Source organism: Fundulus heteroclitus, unplaced genomic scaffold (assembly GCF_011125445.2).
Source record: "Fundulus heteroclitus isolate FHET01 unplaced genomic scaffold, MU-UCD_Fhet_4.1 scaffold_58, whole genome shotgun sequence".
Taxonomy (NCBI): domain Eukaryota; kingdom Metazoa; phylum Chordata; class Actinopteri; order Cyprinodontiformes; family Fundulidae; genus Fundulus; species Fundulus heteroclitus.
In genome coordinates, this window is record NW_023397011.1 from 1875100 (window position 1) to 1889595 (window position 14496).

The 14496-nt window shown below is 43.4% G+C and overlaps 1 long non-coding RNA gene across 3 annotated transcripts; it reads left to right on the plus strand.

Annotated features, from left to right (window-relative positions):
• Nucleotides 1-2944: 2944 nt before the first annotated feature.
• LOC118561189 lies at nucleotides 2945-7473 on the plus strand. 3 transcript variants are annotated; one of them, XR_004929849.1, is made up of 2 exons: nucleotides 2945-3535; nucleotides 5897-7473. It is a non-coding gene; the product is annotated as an uncharacterized LOC118561189 (long non-coding RNA). The 3 variants fall into 3 exon arrangements; XR_004929848.1 differs by having other exon boundaries at nucleotides 5941-7473; XR_004929850.1 differs by lacking the exon at nucleotides 2945-3535 and adding an exon at nucleotides 4886-5803.
• The last annotated feature ends 7023 nt before the right edge of the window (nucleotides 7474-14496 follow it).

The window sequence follows — 14496 nt, forward strand, 5'->3', positions numbered from 1 at the left end:
TTTTAGGCTGGGGATGAGCTACAAAGACATTCTAAGAAGTTTGATGTTTCAAGGAATTCTCATTAGTGAGAGGCATTTGTATAGAATTTGTATAGAAGCCTTTTGGCTCAGCTCTCTCACAGCAGACGCCGCACCAATCCGCCTGTCGATCTCCCGCTCCATCTTCCCCTCATTCGTGAACAAGACCCCAAGATACTTGAACTAGGGGCAGCACATCCTCCCCAACCCGGAGAAGGCACTCTACCCTTTTCCGGTTCAAGACCATGGTCTCGGATTTGGAGGAATTGATTTTCATCCCGGCCGCTTCCCACTCGGCTGCGAACCGCTCTACTGAGAGCTGTAGATCACGCCCTGGTGAAGCCAATAGGACCACGTCATCTGCAAATAGCAGAGACGCAATCCTAAGGCCACCAAAACGGATCCCCTCAACACCTTGGTTGCGCCTAGAAATTCTGTCCATAAAAGTTATGAACAGAATCAGTGACAAAGGGCAACCTTGTCGGAGTCCATCTCTCACCGGAAACGAGTCCGACTTACTGCCGGCAATATGGACCAGACTCTGACACTGGTCGTACAAAGACCTGACAGCCCTTATTAAAGGGCCCAGTACTCCATACTCCCGGAGTACCCTTCACAGGATCCCTCGGGGGACACAGTCGAATGCCTTCTCCAGTTTCACAAAGCACATGTAGACTGGTTGGGCAAACTCCCATGCCCCCTCCAGGATCCTGCTGAGGGTGTAGAGCTGATCCAGTGTTCCACCGCCAGGACGAAAACCACACTGCTCTTCCTGAATCCGAGATTTGACTATCCGACGGACCCTCCTTTCCAGAACCCCTGAATAGACCTTACCAGGGAGGCTTAAGAGTGTGATTCCTCTGTAATTGGAACACACCCTCCGGTCCCCCTTTTTAAATAGGGGGACCACCACCCCAGCCTGCCAATCCAGGGGAACTGCCCCCGATGTCCACGCAATGCTGCAGAGCCGCGTTAACCAACACAGCCCCACAACATCCAGAGCCTTAAGGTACTCAGGGCGAATCTCATCCACCCCCGGAGCCTTGCCACTGAGGAGCTTTTTAACAACCTCGGCAACCTCAGCACCAGAAATGGGAGAACCCGACCCAGAGTCCTCAGGCTCTGCTTCCGCAATGGAAGACGTGTTGGTGGGATTAAGGAGGTCTTCGAAGTATTCCGCCCACCGACGCACGATGTCCCGAGTCGAGGTCAGCAGCACACCACTCCCACTATAAACAGTGTTGGTACTGCACTGCTTCCCCTTCCTGAGACACCGGATAGTGGACCAGAATCGCTTTGAAGCTGTACGGACGTTTTTCAAGATGGCAATCTCATAAAATTAGGCGAAAACATGTTTTCAGTGTAAAACGTGCATATAAAAACATACCATCGATTAAAATTTTAAATAGAGTGTACTTTGACTGGAAGAAAATATTTTTGACAATTATATTCTAAAATACCCAATGGTTTTCATGAAGGCAGTCATTGCATAACTCAAAATCAGTACTTTGGAGCTGGACAAAACTATCATAAATTTGGAGCTTGTATCACGTTAAAGATTCTTATGGAATATTGATTTAATCGGCTGCTGTGGTTGTGCAAATTGCAAACTGAAAGCCCTGCCAACTGGGGATGGCAGAAAGATGGCGAGGTCTGGTAAGCCTTTTGGATGACTTATCCACCAATTGCCCAAAGTTGTCAGCAGGTGACAAAATGTTAACCTGACAACAGCCAGCTGCATGTCTCGCTCCGCCTAGCTCCACTCACATACATCTGGGACACCGCGATAGGAATTGCCTTTACTGAAGGCTGGCCTTATCAAAACTCCTTGCATATGATTGGATAAGCCACTTGTCTGTCATCTTTATCGACGTGTTATTTCAACCACTCACACCAAAGCTAACCCGTGACGCTGATGAGACCGACGCAGGAAAAAAAAAAAATTTTAAATTTTTTTTTATGTGTTTGCGGCTCTTGTGGCACGCATTTTATTGACAGTGAGCTGACAGGAAGAGGGGGGAAGACAGGCGGCAAAGCGCCGCGGGTCGGAGTTGATCCCGGGCCGACCGCGTTGAGGACTAATAGGCCTCCTTATATGGTTAGCGCTAACCGCTAACCGCTCCGGGGCGAGTCCGCGTTGCGCGTCCGCGCCCCGGAATACAAAACTTGCCAAATCCGGTCGGGAGAAGGGCAAAAACATGGTTTCCACCAACAAAAGCCTTCAGAGCCGTTCTCTGATGTTCTTTTAATGAAACAATATCAGATAGATTGGACAACACAGAAGAAATAGCAGCATCAATGCTAACGCTTGCTTCCTCGATGCGAGCCGCCATTGTTGTTGGAATCTCACGGTCACTTCTCCACTACGTCACATCCAGGAAACACCCGCCCTGCGTCCTGATTGGCCAGACCATAAATTTGGTTGGGGAAATCACTTTCAATGAGCCGTGTCCCAGATGTATGTGAGTGGAGCTAGGCGGAGCGATACATGCAGCTGGCTGTTGTCAGGTTAACAAAATGTAGCTGCAAGACCAAATGCAGAGGGCGATGCAAATCCTAATCCTTCAGCCTCAAGTGTACACAGTTATGTTCATGCAAATAACAGTATTAAATGACTGACTAATCCACCTCACAATCAGATGCCCAAACTACCTCAACACTACACAGGACCCACTCTGATCAAATTTAACATTTTGCTACATGGGTAAAATAATACAATTCAGGTTTAAGAGGTGACTTAACAAACAGAAAATAGCTAAAATTCCAGGAAGCTATCATTAATAAATCGGAAAATCTAAAAGGGAAATACAGAGCAACACTTTGGGAGTTTTTTAGAACAAGGAGTTTTCATATAAAAAAAGAGAGAGAGAGAGAGAGAGAGAGAGAGAGAGAGAGAGAGAGAGAGAGAGAGAGAGAGAGAGAGAGAGAGAGAGAGAGAGAGAGAGACCTCTCGCAGAACACTACGCGCAAGCTGTCTGTCTGTCTTGTACAACATATTGTACCTGTGGAAATGAGATCATTTTGTTTGAGTGAGTGGGGGAGAGACTGCTTGGATCCGCGGAGATTGATGTCTGTGCGCAAATGGGTTTTTGTGTGTAAGTCTGTGTGTGTAGATTTGTGCGTATGACAGAACTGAGAATAGCAACTGAAGCGTAAGAGATTTACGGTGCATTTGATCAGGATATTAGTGAAAATAAATAGAATTGTGCAGCATGGATATCAATGGGATGACAGATCGATGTTTTTTGTGGCTTTTTTGGCGCAGCAAAGCGTTCTTAGTGCAACCAGCAGTTAGTCGAGGCAAAAAAACAAACAAAACAAAACAAAAAAAAAACCGGAACTTTAGAAGCGCAGCGTTTCGCGGGGGAAACATTTTAGTAACGGACCGAATAGATGATTATCTCGGCTAGTGGGGGAAAATGACTAAAAAAACGTGAAACGTAATGAGATAAATGATGACAGGCGAGTGGCGAGATGTTGAACCTTGTTTCTGCGGAGGCGCGGCGTCGGACAGCCGGTAAATTGAGCGGTTACGGCGGTGCGGGGCAATTTTACCAACTAAACCTCCCCGAGAAGTGACAGAGGCGCGTTGGCCAATAAGCATAATATTTCGGCAAAATATATTTCGGCAATCTAAACTTTTCAAACATGATCTGTGAAAAATACTGTTAAAGGGAAAGACACGTGTGTGTGTTTTGTTCGTGTAATTGTCTTGTTGTATGTGTTATTGGTGTGAAAGCTCTGTTCGTCTTTGGAAAATAATCCAGATTAAAATCCTAGAAAACCATGGTTTCAAAAAGTGTTTATTTGCGCTGAATGTCTGCAGCATTCAAAACAAATGCACTTTGGAAACTTCCATTAAACAGAAAGGTTTAACTAAACGGTTGTAAGAGAAAAAGACTTAAGAATTAATAATATAAAAGTTTGTCCAGCCCAAATTAAATTTAAACACGTAGATATTAACATGACTTAAATACATATATCTCAGGCTTGTTACAAATGATTGAAACTGGGGATAAAGGTTTTTGGGTGCCTAATTATGGAGTACAGTTAACCAGAGCCGTGGGGAAAGTATTCAGTTACACTATTAATGCACAAAGCTTGTATTTGACAATGGATTTCATGACAGCTGTAAAGATAATAGAGTAGGGTCTTTTTTAGATTGTAATGTTATAACTTTATTAACTTGGCAAACAGCATATGGGGAGATTATAGGGGAGAAGTGGAGCTGGATGGTTTATGTGTAGGGGAGACTTTTTACACTGAGCTGAGGCAAACCTCGGGGGGACAGTTTGACCTAAAGCAGGACAATAGATATGATAAACAAAACTGACCATGATGAAAACATCTGAATGTGTTGGGCGAAGAATTAACGGTTCCTGGTGACACCCCCAGGAACAACACATTAGAAACACCCATCAACCATACTTGTCATCTGTTACTACACCTACAGCCCAACTTCGCTGAAAACAGCCGAGGATTGGTCACTGATAGTTGGTATGTTCCGCCTGCTGCTCAGGGCGCAGCCCTCCCCTCTAGAGGCAGACTTGCTGTCTCTGCATTTGATAAACTAAGGGACCGCTCAGGAATATGTGTTTGAGAAAGAGAGTAAATAATAAATGAATAATAAAACTTATATCTGTGTTTAGGAGTTAAAAATATATATATATATATTTCAGCATGAAATATTTATTTATTCACACATTTGTTTATACATTGTGTAAACATCAGGGCATAATAATTTGTGAGTTAGCTCATTATTGGCTATGGTTTATTATTTTATGGCACCAGAATGTTGTCATTCCAATTCTGAAAAGTACCTAAAAAGAAAAATAGTTTTTGTATAAGCATAATTTTAACTAGTGTGGTTTATTGCAAAAGTGCATATTAAAATTCCCAAATGAGCTTTTATACTTTCAGAAATAAAAAGATAGAATACGAGATTAATTGAAATTAAAATTTTAATAGTTTGAGAGCCCTAGTTTGAATATAATACACTAGACTTAAATCTGGTTGATCTAAGGAAAGCAGGAATTAGCTCACTAACAACTTGTGCTAATTGTAGGTCTAGGAATCACCAGTTAGCAGAAACAAAAGTTAAAAGTTAAAATGGAACTTAAAGCTGTTTGGTAAAAGTACAACCCGGTTGATTAGACAGATTTTATCAGCCCTACGTCTAGTCAAGCATCAGTTTTACAGTTATCCTCAGATGGAGTTGCTGATGTTTAAGAATTTATGAAGAATGTTACTGGTTTAAATCGTTTTACTACAGAAGTTAAACTTTGCAGAGGGACAGAAATCAACAGGAACAAAAAGGATTTGGAAAAATTAAAGGGCAGATCCCAAAGGATTTTTTTTTTTATGTAAACACGTTCTCTAAATTAGATAATTTGACTAAAGGTACACATGGTTGTGTGCCCTCTTCTGCTGCAAATTATATTGAAAATGATGCTTAAACGTTCCATATGCCAGATGTAACTTTGTTTTCTTTACTAATTTCTTACTTGGAAGATGGAGTTATAAAACATTCTCCCTTAACACACACCAGCAGTGGTTCTTAATTTGACTGGGGCCCACAACAGCCGTGAATTATTCAGAAAAATGGTTTTAAAGGGTTTGTCCTCTTCAGTATTACAGCTGATTGTGATTATGCTCGCTGGGACAAAACATTTGGTACATAATTTTCCAATGTGGCTCAGGATGGGGAGAGAAAGAGTAAATAATAATAAAAAAAGTATTACAAGATCTAATATTTAAATTGCAATTACAAGGAACAAAACAGAAAGTAAGTAAAACAAAAAGTGAACATGTGATGTTTCAGCAGTTGGATCTTTAACCCTGAAGGTGTCACCTCAGTTTAATTAACTCCAAGGAGGAGGCTTGCCTATTGCCTCCTTTTCTCTATTCTTTATTTATTTACAGGTCTGTTGATTGCTGAACGTGGAAGCAGATGGCTTGGCGGTCAGTGTGGCGTCGAGTATTGAACCCAGGGCGTGATGGATGAGTGTTTGGAGCTGATATGCTGGACATGTTAAAGCACCCATCGACATACAATCGTGATTGTCCTGGACAATGAACACCTGTGGGCTGTTTCACCCCACCAGCAGGTCAACCTGGTATGAAGCAACCAAGTCCTGACATGACCTCACCTCGTCAAGGTCAGTACCCCTGCAAGGGGATAACTCGTCTGATGACACACCCCTGAGCATGGCCAGCTGCATGAGCACTACAGACTCCGAGCTGTCAGCAGAAAAGACTGCATGAACTTTTGGTGGACACTGGAGACACATATGGGCCTCTGAGTTGTGGACTAAGACTGTCACTGAATATGATACTGAGAGAAGAAACAGTGTCTGCCGTTGTGACCTGAGGGGGAGAAAGCATTGCTAGCATCTAATTTATAACGATATATGATGTCGGATGAAACGATTTCACACATTTCTCTTTCTCTCCATGTTGAGCACCAGAAAGAAGTAGGGGCGTGGTTAAACATTCCCTTCAGGCAACTGATTGGGCTCCTACCAGCGTGCAGGTTTGTTGTTTTAAAATATACTCATACCTTTTAAATTATCTGTGATGTAACTGATAAGTTTATTTCAAACATGAGTTTGAAGTGTTACCATGGCCGGGAAAGTACTGATCATCATTAATCAGCAGAAGGTCCACGGAGGTGGGAATACTTTCATGTGTTCCACTTACATTTAAGGTTAGTAAAGATAAAATAGCAATTTGCCAAGGAACGTCTCTTTCCTGGGCTGAGTTATTTTCCGCAGGAACAACCAATGCGTCCTCCAATAACAAGCAAAGCGTTCTAACAAACCCAAACTACAGCGCGTGGAAGACACATTATAGTTTTGGGACTAAATGGCTGCTGTGACAACTACATGGTGGCTACGTTGATCTCACGCAACCTTTGAGGGACTTCGTGAAAATATCAGGTATGATAAAGTTGAATAAGATTTTGATTTGGATTCAGGATTCGAGGAAATTTTTATTTTCTTTCTTCCTACTTAACCAAAGATTACCCTATGCAGTTGAATTGACTATTATTGACGTCTTCTTATGTAATGATTCTGCAAAACACAGTTATTCCTTTAAACTGGATTTAATGGAAGACAGGTGAACATGAACAGGATCCAAATAGAGGTAAGGCAGACATCCAAACAAGCTGGACGGGAACTGGCGAACACACTGGGCAGAGTAAACAGAAACAGGTAATCCAAAACAGAATCAAGGTGCCGGGGCTCTTACCAAAACAGAGAGTGTAAACGAGGAGGAACAGGAGCACGGGCATGTGAGTGTGACGGACCAACAAATAACTGAGGAGCAAGTGAGGCTTAAATAAACAGGCGAACAGGTGAGCAGAGGGAACTAATTAACCATAGGACGGTGGAAGCAATAACGATGCTGACAGAAGAATAAACCTAAGACTGAGGATAACACAAAGCACAGAACACAGATAAGGATTAATACAAAGACCGGAAAACTTAAAACCATACACAGACTAAACAGGAACCTAAAACAAGATAGAACCTACAAAAGAAATAAAACCTGAGGCAGGAGAGAACTAACTTCACCAAACAATAAACCTAGATCAAAACAGAACGTTACATTTTACTGTTGTTTCTGGAATAAAACTAGTTTGATTCCAAAAGGGGGATGTACATATCAGTCAATGTTAGATAAAATAGAAAAATATAAAATAGAAAAACAGGGTGCAGGATTTTTGACATGAGAATGGCATCTATTGAAGAGGAACTGAGAGAGGAACTAGAAAAAGCTGTTCCTGCGTAACAGCGAGTGAGAATGCTAATCTGCAGAATGATTGAGCAGAAGATGCAGAAAACATTGAAATCAGATTTGAAGAATTGAAAAAAAAATAAAAATAAATTTAATTAAGAATTTAAAGGGATTTGAAGAATTTGAAAAACTTGAAGAAATTAGAAAAATTTTCAAAAAAAAAATTGAAAGAATTTGAAGATTAAGAACAATTAGGAGAATGGGAAGAATTTGAAGGAATTCGAAGCAATTTGCATTGATTCCAATGGGAACAGCCAAAAAATCGCACAAAAAGTTAAATATTTTAAAAAGTGTAAAAGTTAACCATAACCATTAGATATAACAGGCATGCCGGGAACGAGCCGAACGTTTTGACACCAAAATTGTTGAAATTGGATGAAGTATGCGGGCGTAGTTAGACGTCGACGTAATAATAATAATAAAGAAAAACTTGAAAAACTGAAACATTTCATTACAGGATGCACTCTCTGACTGGAAGGAGTTTTTCGGGGTTGCGACGTCAACCTCCCAGGATTCACAGGTAGCACACGAAATTTGACATCTAAAGATTGTTGTGTAGTTTCAGATTATATTGGAGATTCCTAAGGAATGTGAAGGAGGGTCCACAAACCCCCAGACCTCGGCTGAGTGCGCGCTAAGGTCAACGAAGGACAGAAGTGGGGGTTGTGATTTAGGGTGCTCTGACCAGAGTGCGGAGCCGTGAGGTCCCACCACAGGGTGCCAAAGGAAACACCGAGACCAGCGCAGAACCAGAGTGGGAAAGTCATCAAAAGAAAGTGGTCAGAACCAAGGTGGACCAGCCCGTACCAGATGGTGGAACGCACTTCGCACGCAGTCAGGCTCAAAGGAAAAGGCGACACCTGATATCATTGGAGTCAGTGTGCAGCCACTGAGGAACCCCAGCGCTCTCAAACATCAGGTGCGCCAGGATTTACAGGATAACACCACAACGCTGTGAAAGGGAGCCTATCGGTGAATCCTCTACTCAACCACGGTCATAATAAAACCCGTAGAGAGATTCAGTGAGCTTAAGATCACTCACAAAAATCGCGCAAAGGAGACAGAGCAGAAGAACAAAGAAGAAGAGGCGGAAGAAGTGGGTAGTGAGCTGCTCTCCTGCTCCAGGAAAAAAAAAAAAAAACAAGCATAAAACAGAAGAGGCGGAAGTAGTAGTTTTCACCTGACCACATGGTGTTGTAGCAGCTCTTACACTCAGAGAGAAGAAGAAAAAAGAGAACTCAGAGAACTAAAAAAAAAAAAAAATTGTTTTTATATATGTATTTTTGCATTTCTTGTTGAAATTTGTGTGTTTCTCCACAGGTGTTTTTCCACAGGGGTACTAAAATAGCATGAACCAAACCCCCTAAGGGTTGTGTTGCAGGAGGTTTATTATTATCAGTTGTTATTGTTACAGGTATATTGTGGTATTTTTGCGACTTTCCATTCCTGAACATGTCCAGCTGATCCACCTAGGAAGACCACAAAGACGCGCTATTACAGCAGCATCCAATGACTGGTGCTTAGAACAATATGGCGGAGTGGAATTAAATTACAGTCGGAGGGCGACAACTACCTTTCAGGTCCACCTTTGTGATATTATAAAGTGCGGTAGTAAAATTAATTATGGACAGTGGAGCAGATAAATAAATAAAAAAAAATTATTAGTTGGCAGACACACCTGCATTTCACTTCAGATTTTCCTGTACACAAAAAAAAAAAAACACATTAGAAACAAACACATTGGCGGATGCGATTAGGAGAAAACGTTCAGATTAAAAACAATCAAGATTATTATTAAACCCCTAGGATGTTAATTGTTTTATGTCAGAGCTGTTATTAGTGAGCTATAAGACGGTCAAACGCATTCGGACAAGAGTTTCTGGTCTGAAAACATTTGGGATTTGGCTCCTAATATGAGGGATTTTACTTTTTACTTAACTCATCTAATACATATATAGATATGTTTTGAAGTTTAATAAACCCACAAAGGGTTTTAATAAGATTCAAAGAGGTACCTCTAAGATACAATAAGCTTCGCAAAATACAACATGCATGAGAAGAAATAGGGGACGTTGCTAAAAGAAATTCATTTTGCACCAAAATGTAAATATACGTGATGTAAGCATAGAGCATCTTAAGAAATTATTCAAATGGCTGTATCTGGATTATACTAATATTGTGGTGGCCATAGGCAGTAATAAAAGCATTAGAAGGATTGCGCACGCTCTCAGAAACCATGCACGAGTACTCCGGAATCTCTAACCCGTTCGAGGGGTGGATGACTGGTGAGTTTGGGAAGTGAAAAAGTCTGATCATCTCTTTTTATCTCTCTTGCAGCATTTGTAGCAATATTGATTACATGTGATTGTTGTTGCATGCAATGCATTTGCTCATTGACGGTCCGCCTCATATCCTCCACCATTGAAACAGAACCCCAGAGTCATGATGCCTTTGTTAGTCACAGTACCTGAGGAGGAGAACGAGGATACTGGGTTTGAGCTGATGCATGTATAAGATTTAACCAGAAGTATTACTGTCTTTGGGAAAATATGTGTTTTTCTTTTATTACTTATTATCATTACAATATAATCAAGTATTTACCAAAGGTGTCATAACAAACCAGTAAATTTAGGGTTTTCTACTGCAATAGTTTATGGGTGAACTCTTAAAAGAGTTCAAAAGGGGGAATTGTGGAATGTATTAACTTTGATTCATTTTTTAGTACACATTTATGAAGGTATAACATGCTTTTATTGTGCAATATATTTGCTTTGAGGCCTGTCTGTTTACCAGAAGAAGAGAATGTGAATAGGTTCAGTGTATGAGTATCAGGAAAACTTTCAAGGCCAGTCCGAGGCAGTGGGAAAGAACAGAAACTCCAGTTCACATGCAGCTGGAGAAAATAATGAGGGAAGATGGTTATTAGGGAGTAAGATAGCGATAGGATGTGTGCGTCATTCATTGTGTGACTTTGTAAAATCTGTGTTCTAACTTTAATAAAACTAGCCTAAGCGGGAGAGAGAAGAGAGTTGTTGCCCGGAATCGGCAGGTGTACCATCTCTCCCCTTTGCAAAGGTGAAACTGAAATTCTGCGTTCATGGCTGAGTTATTATTTTAAAGTCCTGCACAACGAATTAACGAACCCGGGGAAGCAGACGGCTTCAACATGGGATAGTGGCGACAGGCGTGTCAACCATGACAGTCCTACAATGTCCAGAGCCTCCAGAAACACAGGCAGAAATAATGGAGACTGTTAAGTCCTCTGCGAAAGCGGAGGTGAACCCACAGGCACAAAACTGCCTGTGTGGCAATAAAATTTCAAGCTGGGATACCCACCTATCGTGTGTAGTATGTCTCTGTCTGAAACACACCCACGCAGCCCTCGAGTCTGCGGAAGAGCGCTTGCACTGTAGCCGGTTCTCCTTGAAGGTGCTTCGTCGCTGCCTGGCTCGTCAAGCAACAACGTCTGGTAGTGACCCAGTGATGGCTTCTACTGCATCCATGCAAAAGATGATGTGGAAGCCGGACCAAGCTGGGGAGAAATCCTCGATGCTGTGTACCCACTACCTTCTGAAATTCCCAAGCTTGTTCTCGCTTTGAGCCAGCTCGACTTGCTGCTAGAGGGGGACGAGGAGCTCTCTGACGTAAAGTCAGATCTACCCTTCTCGGAAAACGATGAGGTCTATGACCCATCTCCTGCGCCCTGGTTCGGGTTGCAAATCCTGCTCCCTTGGGCTCGAGCAACCTGGTCATGACGGATCCTCATCGGAGCTGGATTTTGACTTGCAAGACGTGTGCATACGCACCACTGCTAAGCTTGACATCCAGTGGCCAGAGGTCCAGGCTGAAGCTATCCGCTCCCGTTTCGACGGGAAAAGGCTGCCGAATACCCGCAAGACGACCAGACAGCTCCTACCATTTTTTCTGGAGCTCCTGGAAGAATTGCCCGTCTCCTAGCGCAACACGCCATTTAGGGAGAAGCACCCAGTGGCCGGCAGTTCGCTTTTGGATTGCGATGGGATGGAAAATTGCGGCCTACGCCAAATGCCCCCTGTCAAGCCAGCAATCGCAACACACCTGCACCCGAAGACCTCCATGTCAGCGAGAGGTCCCACCCTTCCATCAACGCCGGGCTGCTTTCAGTCAAGCCTGACTGATAAGTCCTATAGAGCAGCCGCGCTCAAGCAGCTTTGCAAGGCACTGTTATAAGAATTATTATTCTGAAGTCACTATGGCCTCACACCACTCAGACAGAGGAGGCCTGGAGACCTGATGTCTGTGTATAAGATCCACTGTTTGCTGATTGCAAGGCCAAATGCTGCAGCTGCTGAGGGATACTGATTGTTTACGATAGACTGTCTTTGTTTTGTCTCATGGGAAGGCCACTGTGCAGTATTAGGGGGAGCCGAAAAGTGAGACAGGCAGAGACAGGGCAGACGCAGACTGCAGCGGGACCGTGGGGTGCGATTACTTTCCATCTATGTGATTTCTGCTCTGTTTCTCAATAAAAGTGTACGTAGCACATCAGACGCTATGCACATGCGCAATGCAGTTCGCAATGCAGTACGGGGTTGTTAGCGACCCTACAACCGAAGAGGGTGCTCTCAGCTCGCTCTCAGACTGGCTAGCCAGCCAGCTGACAGTAAAAATCCACAGACTCAAAGTGGGTTTTAAGAACTATCAGGAGGGGGTACAGACTGCAATTCACTGCACTTCCCCTAAGCTTCAGAGGAATAATTCAGTCACATGCAGAAGGACAAGCTGCTCTCTTCCTGCAAGATGAAATTTCCTCTTTGTTGGAAAAGAGAGCAATACGGCTGATTCAACCAGAACAGAGCAGTGAAGGCTTTTATCCATGTTATTTCCTTGTGCCGAAGAAAGGCGGACGAGGGATGTGCGCGATTCTAGACCTCAGAGCGCTGAACAAGCATCAAAGAAAATACAAATTCAGGATGCTGACACATGCTTCCCTGTTGCACTTCCTGCATCCAGGCAATTGGTTTACATCGATCGACCTCAAGGATACTTATTTTCACATCCCCATTTACCCTCCACACAGAAAATACCTCACTTTTGCATTTCGAGGGAATTGTTACAAATACCTCATCCTCCCTTTCAGACTCTGTCTGAGCCCAAGGGTGTTTGTGAACTGCACAGAGCCAGCGTTGGGTCCGCTTAGGAGGTGGGGAATCCGTGTGGCAACGTATATAGACAATTGGCTGGTTACCTCGTCCTTCCACCAGGAAGCAACAGACCATACAGCAATGATAACACAGCACATGATGGATCTGGGCTTCAAAATAAACATGGAAAAGAGTTCCTTGCTTCCCTCTCAGAGGATATCCTTCATAGCCCTTTCTCTGAACTCAGTCCATGTCAGGATCATTCAAACCTGGGATCATTCAGACTCTGCTGAAGGCTGTTGGGACTGATGGCCGCATCATCAGTAGTAATCCCTCTGGGAGGTCTCCACATGAAAGGAATCCAACTATGGGTGGCCTCTCAGAGGTTGAAGCCACATACTCATCATCACATGGTGGGAGTTACTGCAGCCTGTACAACAGCACTGCATCCATGGCGGAACACGCATGCACTGACACAGGGTGTTCCAATGGAAGTCGTGCAAAACAGAAAAGTTGTCACAACAGATGCCTCCCTGTCAGGCTGGGCGGGTATATGCGAAAATGGAACCTGGGGTCAAAAAAATGCTGTCCGAGCACATAAATTACATGGAGCTAACGGCTGTTCACGATTAAGCTTTAAAGCATTTTCTCTCCATCCTGAGAGCTCACCATGTGTTGATCAGAACAGACAACACAACAGTGGTGGCCTAAATCAACAGACAGGGGGGTTGAAATCACTGAGGCTCCACACACTGGCTAACAAACTAATCATTTGGAGCAGCATACATTTTCTGTCTTTGAGGGCCACTCATGTCCGGGGAGTGTTGAACTGTGGATCAGATCTTCTCTCCAAGGGGAATCCTATGAATGCAGAGTGGAAACTTCACCCAGAGGTGGCAAGGATGGTCTGGCAGAGGTTTGGCCAGCCATCCATGGACCTTTTTGCTTCTCAAAAGAACAATCAGTGCCCCCTGTTCTTCTCCCTGCATGATCAGAATCCACCTCTGGGGGTAGATACACTAGCCCACTCCTGGCCTCATGCTCTGCTTTACGCGTTTCCCCCAATAGCTCTCATTTCGACAACACTGGCCAGGGTATGAGCAGAGGGTCTGGCAATGATCCTCATTGCACCCAATTGGCCAATGAAACATTGCTTAGCAGAGATAACACAGCTCCTCTGGCAGGAGCCGTGGGCTGTCCTTGCACACAGGGATCTGCTGTCTTAGGCACGAGGATAGATTTTTCATCCCCGTCCAGAAAGACTGGCTCTATGGGCTTGGCCCATGAGTGATTTAACCTACAGTCTCTAGTGCTCCCACAAAATATTATTGAGACAATACAGGATGCTAGAGCTCTTCAACACAATTTCTGTACGAGTACAATTGGTCAGTTTTTAAAAAAATGGTGCTCAGAAACTCAAGAAATACCCTTTCAGTGTTCTGTGCTGTGATTTTAGCTTTCCTACAGAACCTGATTGATAAAGGAAAAGCATTTTCCACTATTAAGGTCTATCTAGTGGCAATCTCAGCCTGCCACATAGGCTTTGAGGGGAAAA